This window comes from Schistocerca piceifrons, unplaced genomic scaffold, assembly GCF_021461385.2.
Source record: "Schistocerca piceifrons isolate TAMUIC-IGC-003096 unplaced genomic scaffold, iqSchPice1.1 HiC_scaffold_954, whole genome shotgun sequence".
NCBI lineage: Eukaryota > Metazoa > Arthropoda > Insecta > Orthoptera > Acrididae > Schistocerca > Schistocerca piceifrons.
Window position 1 is genome coordinate 1,110,001 of NW_025729228.1, and position 10,000 is coordinate 1,120,000.

The 10,000-nt window shown below is 51.9% G+C and overlaps 1 non-coding gene and 1 pseudogene across 1 annotated transcript; both read left to right on the forward strand.

The window, feature by feature from the left end:
• The first annotated feature begins 9,068 nt into the window (after positions 1 to 9,068).
• LOC124773453 lies at positions 9,069 to 9,223 on the forward strand. The gene has a single exon (XR_007014699.1). It is a non-coding gene; the product is annotated as a 5.8S ribosomal RNA (ribosomal RNA).
• A 188-nt stretch (positions 9,224 to 9,411) lies between these two features.
• The window catches only part of LOC124773673, a 4,222-nt pseudogene continuing 3,633 nt past the window's right edge, over positions 9,412 to 10,000 (forward strand).

Below are 10,000 nucleotides of genomic sequence, written 5' to 3' on the forward strand. Positions count from 1 at the left end.
CCTTAACCTAACCCATGTTGTGCCTTAACCTAACCCATGTTGTGCCTTAACCTAACCCATGTTGTGCCTTAACCTAACCCATGTTGTGCCTTAACCTAACCCATGTTGTGCCTTAACCTAACCCATGTTGTGCCTTAACCTAACCCATGTTGTGCCTTAACCTAACCCATGTTGTGCCTTAACCTAACCCATGTTGTGCCTTAACCTAACCCATGTTGTGCCTTAACCTAACCCATGTCGTGCCTTAACCTAACCCATGTCGTGCCTTAACCTAACCCATGTCGTGCCTTAACCTAACCCATGTCGTGCCTTAACCTAACCCATGTCGTGCCTTAACCTAACCCATGTCGTGCCTTAACCTAACCCATGTCGTGCCTTAACCTAACCCATGTCGTGCCTTAACCTAACCCATGTCGTGCCTTAACCTAACCCATGTCGTGCCTTAACCTAACCCACGTCGTGCCTTAACCTAACCCACGTCGTGCCTTAACCTAACCCACGTTGTGCCTTAACCTAACCCACGTTGTGCCTTAACCTAACCCACGTTGTGCCCTAACGTAACCCACGTTGTCCCCTAACGTAACCCACGTTGTCGCCTAACGTAACCCACGTTGTCGCCTAAACCTGCTCTGTAATTGTTATACGACTCGTTCAATTAGTGTAGTGTTGCCCACCCGCAACCCTCGCAATATAGTTCGCTACTCGCACTCCCCGCTCCCCTGTGTATCGCTTCATGTTAAACACCTTGCAAGTCTTGCTCACTTTCCACATGCTCCTGCTGTACACTGTAATGTGGATGGCAGCAGGACGTACATGCCGCCCCTCCCCACGTCCCCACCTTGCCCCCTGCCTTCGCAAGCTGGTTGGTGAGAACTTTGCATGTTCAATGCCCTCCGCATGCGACGTACTCAGGCTACGTTGTGGTGCGGCCTGTGTCAACTGTCCGCTAATGTCGTACGCGTAAACCACAATCTGTACTGCACATTCGTCCTTATGTACTGAATGATACATCGTGGCACATGTGTGACCGTACAACGACTGCGCCCAAAAACGGCGGACCATACAGTGCAAATATTGTGCACGCAGCTACGTGTCGTCTCCCTATGAGAGCTGGATTGCAGTGTGGTACGCCATAGAGACGTGTGGGAGGAACGGACGCCGTGGATGGCGATCAGCATGAGCTGTCTGTTGATGTATTCGGACCTAGTCGTCTCTCCTCACACACCGTGATGGCATGGTGCACCGCGTTCCATATCTGCGACATGCTACAGAGGCCGGTTGACAGTCGTTCGAGCAATGGACATCGCATACGTACGGGGGCCACCTTCCACGTATTGTCTAGGCGTGCACATTTTGTTGCGTGTATGTGGGCAGACGTAGTGTGGCGTGACACCTGACACAGGCATGCAATAATCGTGGAAGTTGCAAATGGCGATGGACGCCTGCGTTTTCTGGTGAAGTTACGCAAATGAACAAATGGTAACCTGTTGTGGTGCGGTTGTTCTCGCTAGGGGTGAATCGGTGATGGCGACGATAGGTTGAGGTACTAACCGGTTGTTCCAGCGATACCCACCATGCCGACGAAACTGAACGGCATCTGGGTGTGAAGCGATACGCGGCGGTGGCTGGGTGGGACCGTCCCCGGCCGGTGAGGGGGCGCCTCCCGGCGTGCTGGCCGCGCGGTGCGTGGGCGCACGCGCTACAGCCGGCTGGTGGGGGCGGCCAGTGGCAGGCGCGCCGGCCGACGGACGCGGCAGGCGTCGCAGCTGCGCGCCGGCGCACCCTGCGCGCGGCGCCGTGCGGCCAAAGTAGGTCCTCGCGGGCCCGGTGCGAAGCGCGGTGGACATCTTCAGTGTGCTGGTCCGATTGAGGACTGTGTGCGTTGAGGATGCGCCGCCGCCCGGCGCTCGGCGCCGCGACGCCGTCTGCTGCTCGGTCGCCCCAGCGGTTCTCGCTGGTGGTTTGTATCGCAGCTGTGCGGATGTGTTGGCGCGTGCGCTGTGCTGGGAGAGTTCGCTTCGGCACCCAAGTGGGGCTTTTGTCCTTCTGTGGCGCTGGCGTTGGAGCTGCCGGTCACCGTAGGTGGCGCGTGTTGTCTCCCGCCGGCAATGCCACGACAGCACGCTCCCGGGCCTCTGTCGGCAGCGGCAAGCTCAGTTGGGAGCACGGGTGGTCGCACCGAAAGCGTCTACTCGCCTAACTCCGGGCGATTGCGCCTCTCTCGAACCCGACCAAGTACTTGGGACGGCGCTGCGCGCCGCCGGGACCTGAGAGGGTTTCGAGGTGTATTGTGCAGGGGAGCTCAGCCTCCTCCTGTTTGCAGAATGATTGAGCGGACGCTTGCGTGTTCGCGCGGGCCCCCGGGACACACTCCCGGGCGGCCGGCTGCTCAGCTCTAGTTGACGCAGCTCCCTGGTTGATCCTGCCAGTAGTCATATGCTTGTCTCAAAGATTAAGCCATGCATGTCTCAGTACAAGCCGCATTAAGGTGAAACCGCGAATGGCTCATTAAATCAGTTATGGTTCCTTAGATCGTACCCACGTTACTTGGATAACTGTGGTAATTCTAGAGCTAATACATGCAAACAGGGCTGCTATATGGGTGTCTGAGGAGCTATTGTAAGGATCGGGAGGTCTGGCTACCATCCCCTAGCACAAGGGTAACAAAAATAATCACCAAGGGATGTCCCCAGGGCTCCGTACTAGGTCCCCTGTTTTGGGACATCCACATGGAACCTCTATTAGACACACTACAGCAAAGTGACGACGTGCTAGAGGTGATAGCCTACGCTGATGACCTCCTCTTACTGGTTGGCGGCCGAAGCCGAGAAGACATAGAACCCAAAATAGAACGTGCAATAGAAAAACTACAACTTTGGTGCCGAAAAACGAAAATGACAATTTCACCAACAAAGTCAACATATCTCCTTCTTAAGGGACAGCTAGTCAGGAATCCTACAGTTAGGATAGAGGGCTCACCTGTCCTCAGACGACGTGAGACTCGATACCTGGGCATCATCATTGATGAGAGGTGGTCATTCGGCAGACACATTGAAACCGTAACACAAAGAGCCTTACAAGTACTCAACAACCTCATCTCCATTGGGCATAAACGTTTCCACCTCCCACCACATCTTATCAAATTATATCATAACAGCATACTCACCTCCATAGTGGGTTACGGTTCTGGAGTCTGGGCACACAGGCTCACGAGGGTGGTGCCTGCCATGACAGTGAGAAGAATACAAAGAAACATGATTATGAGATCAACAGGGGCTTACAGGACCACACCAGGAGGGGCCCTATTAGTCATAATGGGACTCTGCCCCTTAGACATTAAAATTCGTGAGCAGGCGGCCTGGTACTGGGCAAAAAAGGGGAATATGGATAAGATAGAAGAAATTTTGGGGAGTAGGACAGAAAACAAAGTTGAGATCAGGTTAAGAGGGGGTCAGCTGTGGCAACAGTCATGGGAAAACGAAGAAACAGGACGAAGAACATTCAACTTTTTACCGGACGTTAGGGAAAGATTGGAAATGAAGTATTTCGAACCAACTAGGGGATTGATCCACCTTCTCACTGGCCATGGACCCTATCCGACATACTTATGTCGATTTGGAAGAAAGGCGACACCCGCGTGTGACTGTGGTGCTCCGGAGGGTACTCCTGACCATGTAGTCTACGAGTGCCCCTCTTTCAATGATGTGGCCTCTGTGTTACGCGACCAACTACCCCACAACGACACATTCAGACTCTTAAGACAACGCGACACTTTTCAGACTATCAACGAACTGGCAAACGCGGTATCACAGAAAGTCTTAAGGGACTATCTGCGAGAACCCAACTAGCCCCATACTAAGACACAATAATACCGATGAAGTCTAGTACCCTATTCCCAAGCCGCCCGAACCCGGAAAGGCCGACTCGTCAGTCGAGAATCCGCCGCGCTCGGGATCAGGGGGAGTGGGGTGCACCAATAACCTAAATTAGACAACGCACCTGAAATTGACCTTAGGATAAGTTTAGTTGTAGAACCTAGTTTATAGACTTCAATTATAGGAACCTGCAGCGACTAACACCATGGCCTGCCCAGTGTCAGGGGCACGCTCATTGGGGTTCGCTCAATGAGCAAGGCCTTACAGTAGGTTTATATTCCAGCTGACACATCTGTAACGCTGCAGGCTATAGAGACTAGTCCATAGTTAGTAGTTAATTAGGATACCACTTAGTAATTAGAACATATAACTATGCCCATTGTAGTTTTCATATAGTGCATAACCAACTAGTCACTAAGTTGAATGTAGAATAGCTGCAAAAAGATGAATAAATGTATATGTATAACGGCCCACTAATCATATAAGGTAGTGGGCTACATTGTATGATTAATATGTAATTGGAAATAAAAAAAAAAAAAAAAAAAAAAAAAAAAAAAAACAGAGTCCCGACGACAACGCGGACGAGGAAACTGAAAACCAAAAGCAACTGCGGGACGCATATGTAATGGAATACAATAACAACACGGCAGTCTACCCATTCTCGGAAGAGGAGGTGGCTGCACAAATAAAGTCCCTGAAACGAGGGAAAGCTCCAGGACCAGACGGCATTGTGGCTGAGGTGGTGCAATTTCTGGCACCCCAGTTGGTGGCGCCGTTAACTCGCCTCTTCAATGAGTGTCTCCAACAAAGGAAGTTTCCCAAGATCTGGAAAACTGCAAATGTAATCATAATCAAGAAGGGACCAGAGAAAGATCCAACTGACGCCAAATCCTATAGGCCAATCTGTTTATTGGACCTATTCGGAAAGCTCTTGGAGAAACTGCTGGCTGACAGATTGACGGCTCATCGGATGCTGTGCGGGATGAGCAACAGGCAGTTCGGCTTCAGGCCGGGACGGTCGGCATCTGATGCGATCGCTCTGGCGGCTGAGGTCTGCGGCTCGACCCCGCACAAATATGTCGTTGGCATCATGGTGGACATCAGTGGCGCCTTCGACAACCTGTGGTGGCCTTCGCTCTTCTCCTGCTTACGGGAGAAGGAGTGTCCAGGGCCGCTATATGGGTGTCTGAGGAGCTATTGTAAGGATAGGGAGGTTTGGCTATCATCCCCTAGCGGAAGAATCGGAAAAACAATTAGTAAGGGATGTCCCCAAGGCTCAGTACTGGGGCCCCTGTTTTGGGACTTGCATATGGAACCTTTGTTAGACGAACTACAACAAAGTGAAGAAGTGCTAGAGGTGATAGCCTACGCAGATGACCTCCTCCTGCTGGTCGGCGGTCGTAGCCGAGAGGATATAGAACCAAAAATTGAAAGGGCCATTGAAAGACTACACCAATGGTGTCTTAAAACGAAAATGAAAATTTCCCCAAGCAAGTCTACTTATCTGTTACTAAAAGGTCAGCTAATAAGAAATCCTACAGTGAGAATCGATGGCTCACCAGTTCTTCGGCGACGTGAGGCACGATATCTGGGAGTCATAATTGACGAGAGATGGAACTTCGGAAGGCACATAGAAGCCGTAACACAGAAAGCTCTACAAATATTAAACAATCTCATTTCCATTGGACATAAACGTTTTCATCTCCCCCCTCATCTTATCAGACTTTATCACAACAGCATCCTCACATTAGTAGTGGGTTACGGCTCGGGAGTCTGGGCGCACAGGCTCACGCGGGTCGTGCCCGCCATGACAGTGAGAAGAGTCCAGAGAAACATGATACTAAGATCAGTGGGGGCCTATAGGACGTCACCGGGGGGAGCTCTGTTAGTTATAATGGGGCTCTGCCCGCTAGACATCAAAATTAGAGAACAAGCGGCATGGTATTGGGTGAAAAAAGGAGATGGGGAAAAAATAATAGATATCATGGGTGTGAGAGTAGAGGATAAAAGGGAGATAAGAAACAGAGGGGAGGAACTGTGGCAAAGGAACTGGGAGGAGGACGAAACGGGAAGAAGAACATTTGAGTTCTTACCTGATGTCAAAGAACGTGGTACAATGAAGTATTTTGAACCCACACGAGGACTCATCCACTTCCTCACTGGTCATGGACCCTATCCGACATACTTATGTCGGTTTGGGAAAAGGGCAACCCCCGGGTGCGACTGTGGCGCAGCGGAAGGAACTCCCGAACATGTGGTTTTCGAGTGCCCTCTCTTCAATGACGTGGCGGAAACTTACAGAGACAGACTTCCACATAACCAGACATACGACCTTTTAAGGCAGGAAGACACTTTTCATACCTTGAATGCTCTGGCAGAAGAGGTATCACGAAAGGTTTTAATAGAGTACCTAAGGGATCTAGGGTAAATATCAAATACCTAATTCTCGAACAACCAACCGATTAGGACTTGATCTCAGTCCCATACCGCCTGTGCGTGGAATGGCCGACTTCTGGTAGTTGGAAACCGCCACGTGCGGGATTAGGGGGATGGGATCAACAAACCGATCACGACAAAGCACCAATAAGACGTAGGTTAAGTTAGTAGAGTAGGATTAGATTAGAATACTAACATAGGAAGCTGCAGCGATTACTAACCTCGGCCGGCCCAGTGCCAGGGGCACGCTCCTCGGGGTTAGCTCGGGGAGCCTGGCCACTCCAAGTAGGTTTATACTCACTGGCACACCTGTGACGCTGCAGTTAGTAGTCATTCTAGATTAGACATAGGTAAATTAAACTGCTCATTGCTTTTGCAAGAAATTAACACTAACTCAGGAACCTAAAGTAGTATCTCATAAATAGAATGCATAGGTAAACTAAAGTATTATTGTAACTGTAGGAATTTAATATTACCTAAGAACTTAGAAAGTAGCTCACTAACACTATTTGTAAATTAGCTGCAAAATATTAAACTATGTAATAATCATTATGGCCCACTAATCATGTTAGGAGGTGGGCTAAACATGTATAAATAATATTGTTGGCAATAAAGATTTTTTTAAAAAAAAAAAAAAAAAAAAAAAAAAAAAAAAAAAAAAAAAAAAAAAAAAACAGAGTCCCGACCAGAGATGGAAGGGACGCTTTTATTAGATCAAAACCAATCGGTCGGCTCGTCCGGTCCGTTTGCCTTGGTGACTCTGAATAACTTTGGGCTGATCGCACGGTCCTCGTACCGGCGACGCATCTTTCAAATGTCTGCCTTATCAACTGTCGATGGTAGGTTCTGCGCCTACCATGGTTGTAACGGGTAACGGGGAATCAGGGTTCGATTCCGGAGAGGGAGCCTGAGAAACGGCTACCACATCCAAGGAAGGCAGCAGGCGCGCAAATTACCCACTCCCGGCACGGGGAGGTAGTGACGAAAAATAACGATACGGGACTCATCCGAGGCCCCGTAATCGGAATGAGTACACTTTAAATCCTTTAACGAGTATCTATTGGAGGGCAAGTCTGGTGCCAGCAGCCGCGGTAATTCCAGCTCCAATAGCGTATATTAAAGTTGTTGCGGTTAAAAAGCTCGTAGTTGGATTTGTGTCCCACGCTGTTGGTTCACCGCCCGTCGGTGTTTAACTGGCATGTATCGTGGGACGTCCTGCCGGTGGGGCGAGCCGAAGGCGTGCGACCGCCCCGTGCGTGCTCGTGCGTCCCGAGGCGGACCCCGTTGAAATCCTACCAGGGTGCTCTTTATTGAGTGTCTCGGTGGGCCGGCACGTTTACTTTGAACAAATTAGAGTGCTTAAAGCAGGCAAGCCCGCCTGAATACTGTGTGCATGGAATAATGGAATAGGACCTCGGTTCTATTTTGTTGGTTTTCGGAACCCGAGGTAATGATTAATAGGGACAGGCGGGGGCATTCGTATTGCGACGTTAGAGGTGAAATTCTTGGATCGTCGCAAGACGAACAGAAGCGAAAGCATTTGCCAAGTATGTTTTCATTAATCAAGAACGAAAGTTAGAGGTTCGAAGGCGATCAGATACCGCCCTAGTTCTAACCATAAACGATGCCAGCCAGCGATCCGCCGCAGTTCCTCCGATGACTCGGCGGGCAGCCTCCGGGAAACCAAAGCTTTTGGGTTCCGGGGGAAGTATGGTTGCAAAGCTGAAACTTAAAGGAATTGACGGAAGGGCACCACCAGGAGTGGAGCCTGCGGCTTAATTTGACTCAACACGGGAAACCTCACCAGGCCCGGACACCGGAAGGATTGACAGATTGATAGCTCTTTCTTGATTCGGTGGGTGGTGGTGCATGGCCGTTCTTAGTTGGTGGAGCGATTTGTCTGGTTAATTCCGATAACGAACGAGACTCTAGCCTGCTAACTAGTCGCGTGACATCCTTCGTGCTGTCAGCGATTACTTTTCTTCTTAGAGGGACAGGCGGCTTCTAGCCGCACGAGATTGAGCAATAACAGGTCTGTGATGCCCTTAGATGTTCTGGGCCGCACGCGCGCTACACTGAAGGAATCAGCGTGTCTTCCTAGGCCGAAAGGTCGGGGTAACCCGCTGAACCTCCTTCGTGCTAGGGATTGGGGCTTGCAATTGTTCCCCATGAACGAGGAATTCCCAGTAAGCGCGAGTCATAAGCTCGCGTTGATTACGTCCCTGCCCTTTGTACACACCGCCCGTCGCTACTACCGATTGAATGATTTAGTGAGGTCTTCGGACTGGTACGCGGCATTGACTCTGTCGTTGCCGATGCTACCGGAAAGATGACCAAACTTGATCATTTAGAGGAAGTAAAAGTCGTAACAAGGTTTCCGTAGGTGAACCTGCGGAAGGATCATTACCGACTAGACTGCATGTCTTTCGATGTGCGTGTCGTGTCGCGCAACACGCTACCTGTACGGCTCGCCGTAGCCGTGCGCCGCGTGCGGAACCACGCGTGCCTCTCAAAACTAGCGGCAATGTTGTGTGGTACGAGCGCTGAAGCGCTGGAGCGGCTGGCCTGCGGCACCTGGCGCCTGGCGCCGGTTTTGAATGACTTTCGCCCGAGTGCCTGTCCGCTCCGGTGTGGAGCCGTACGACGCCCGTCGGCCGTGAGGCCGTTGGACACAGAACGCTGGAACAGGGGCCGCCACACGCCTCACTCCCGCCTATGCGACCGTCTCGAAAGAGACGGCGGAAACTGAGAAAAGATCACCCAGGACGGTGGATCACTCGGCTCGTGGGTCGATGAAGAACGCAGCAAATTGCGCGTCGACATGTGAACTGCAGGACACATGAACATCGACGTTTCGAACGCACATTGCGGTCCATGGATTCCGTTCCCGGGCCACGTCTGGCTGAGGGTCGGCTACGTATACTGAAGCGCGCGGCGTTTGCCCCGCTTCGCAGACCTGGGAGTGTCGCGGCCGCCTGTGGGGCCGGCCGCGTCTCCTCAAACGTGCGATGCGCGCCCGTCGCCTGGCGGTTCGCATACCGGTACTTTCTCGGTAGCGTGCACAGCCGGCTGGCGGTGTGGCGTGCGACACCTCGTACAACGACCTCAGAGCAGGCGAGACTACCCGCTGAATTTAAGCATATTACTAAGCGGAGGAAAAGAAACTAACAAGGATTCCCCCAGTAGCGGCGAGCGAACAGGGAAGAGTCCAGCACCGAACCCCGCAGGCTGCCGCCTGTCGTGGCATGTGGTGTTTGGGAGGGTCCACTACCCCGACGCCTCGCGCCGAGCCCAAGTCCAACTTGAATGAGGCCACGGCCCGTAGAGGGTGCCAGGCCCGTAGCGGCCGGTGCGAGCGTCGGCGGGACCTCTCCTTCGAGTCGGGTTGCTTGAGAGTGCAGCTCCAAGTGGGTGGTAAACTCCATCTGAGACTAAATATGACCACGAGACCGATAGCGAACAAGTACCGTGAGGGAAAGTTGAAAAGAACTTTGAAGAGAGAGTTCAAAAGTACGTGAAACCGTTCTGGGGTAAACGTGAGAAGTCCGAAAGGTCGAACGGGTGAGATTCACGCCCATCCGGCCACTGGCCTCCACCCTCGGCAGATGGGGCCGGCCGCCCGCGCGGAGCAATCTGCGGCGGGGTCGTGTCCGGTTGCCTTTCCACTCGCCGCGGGGTGGGGCCGTTCC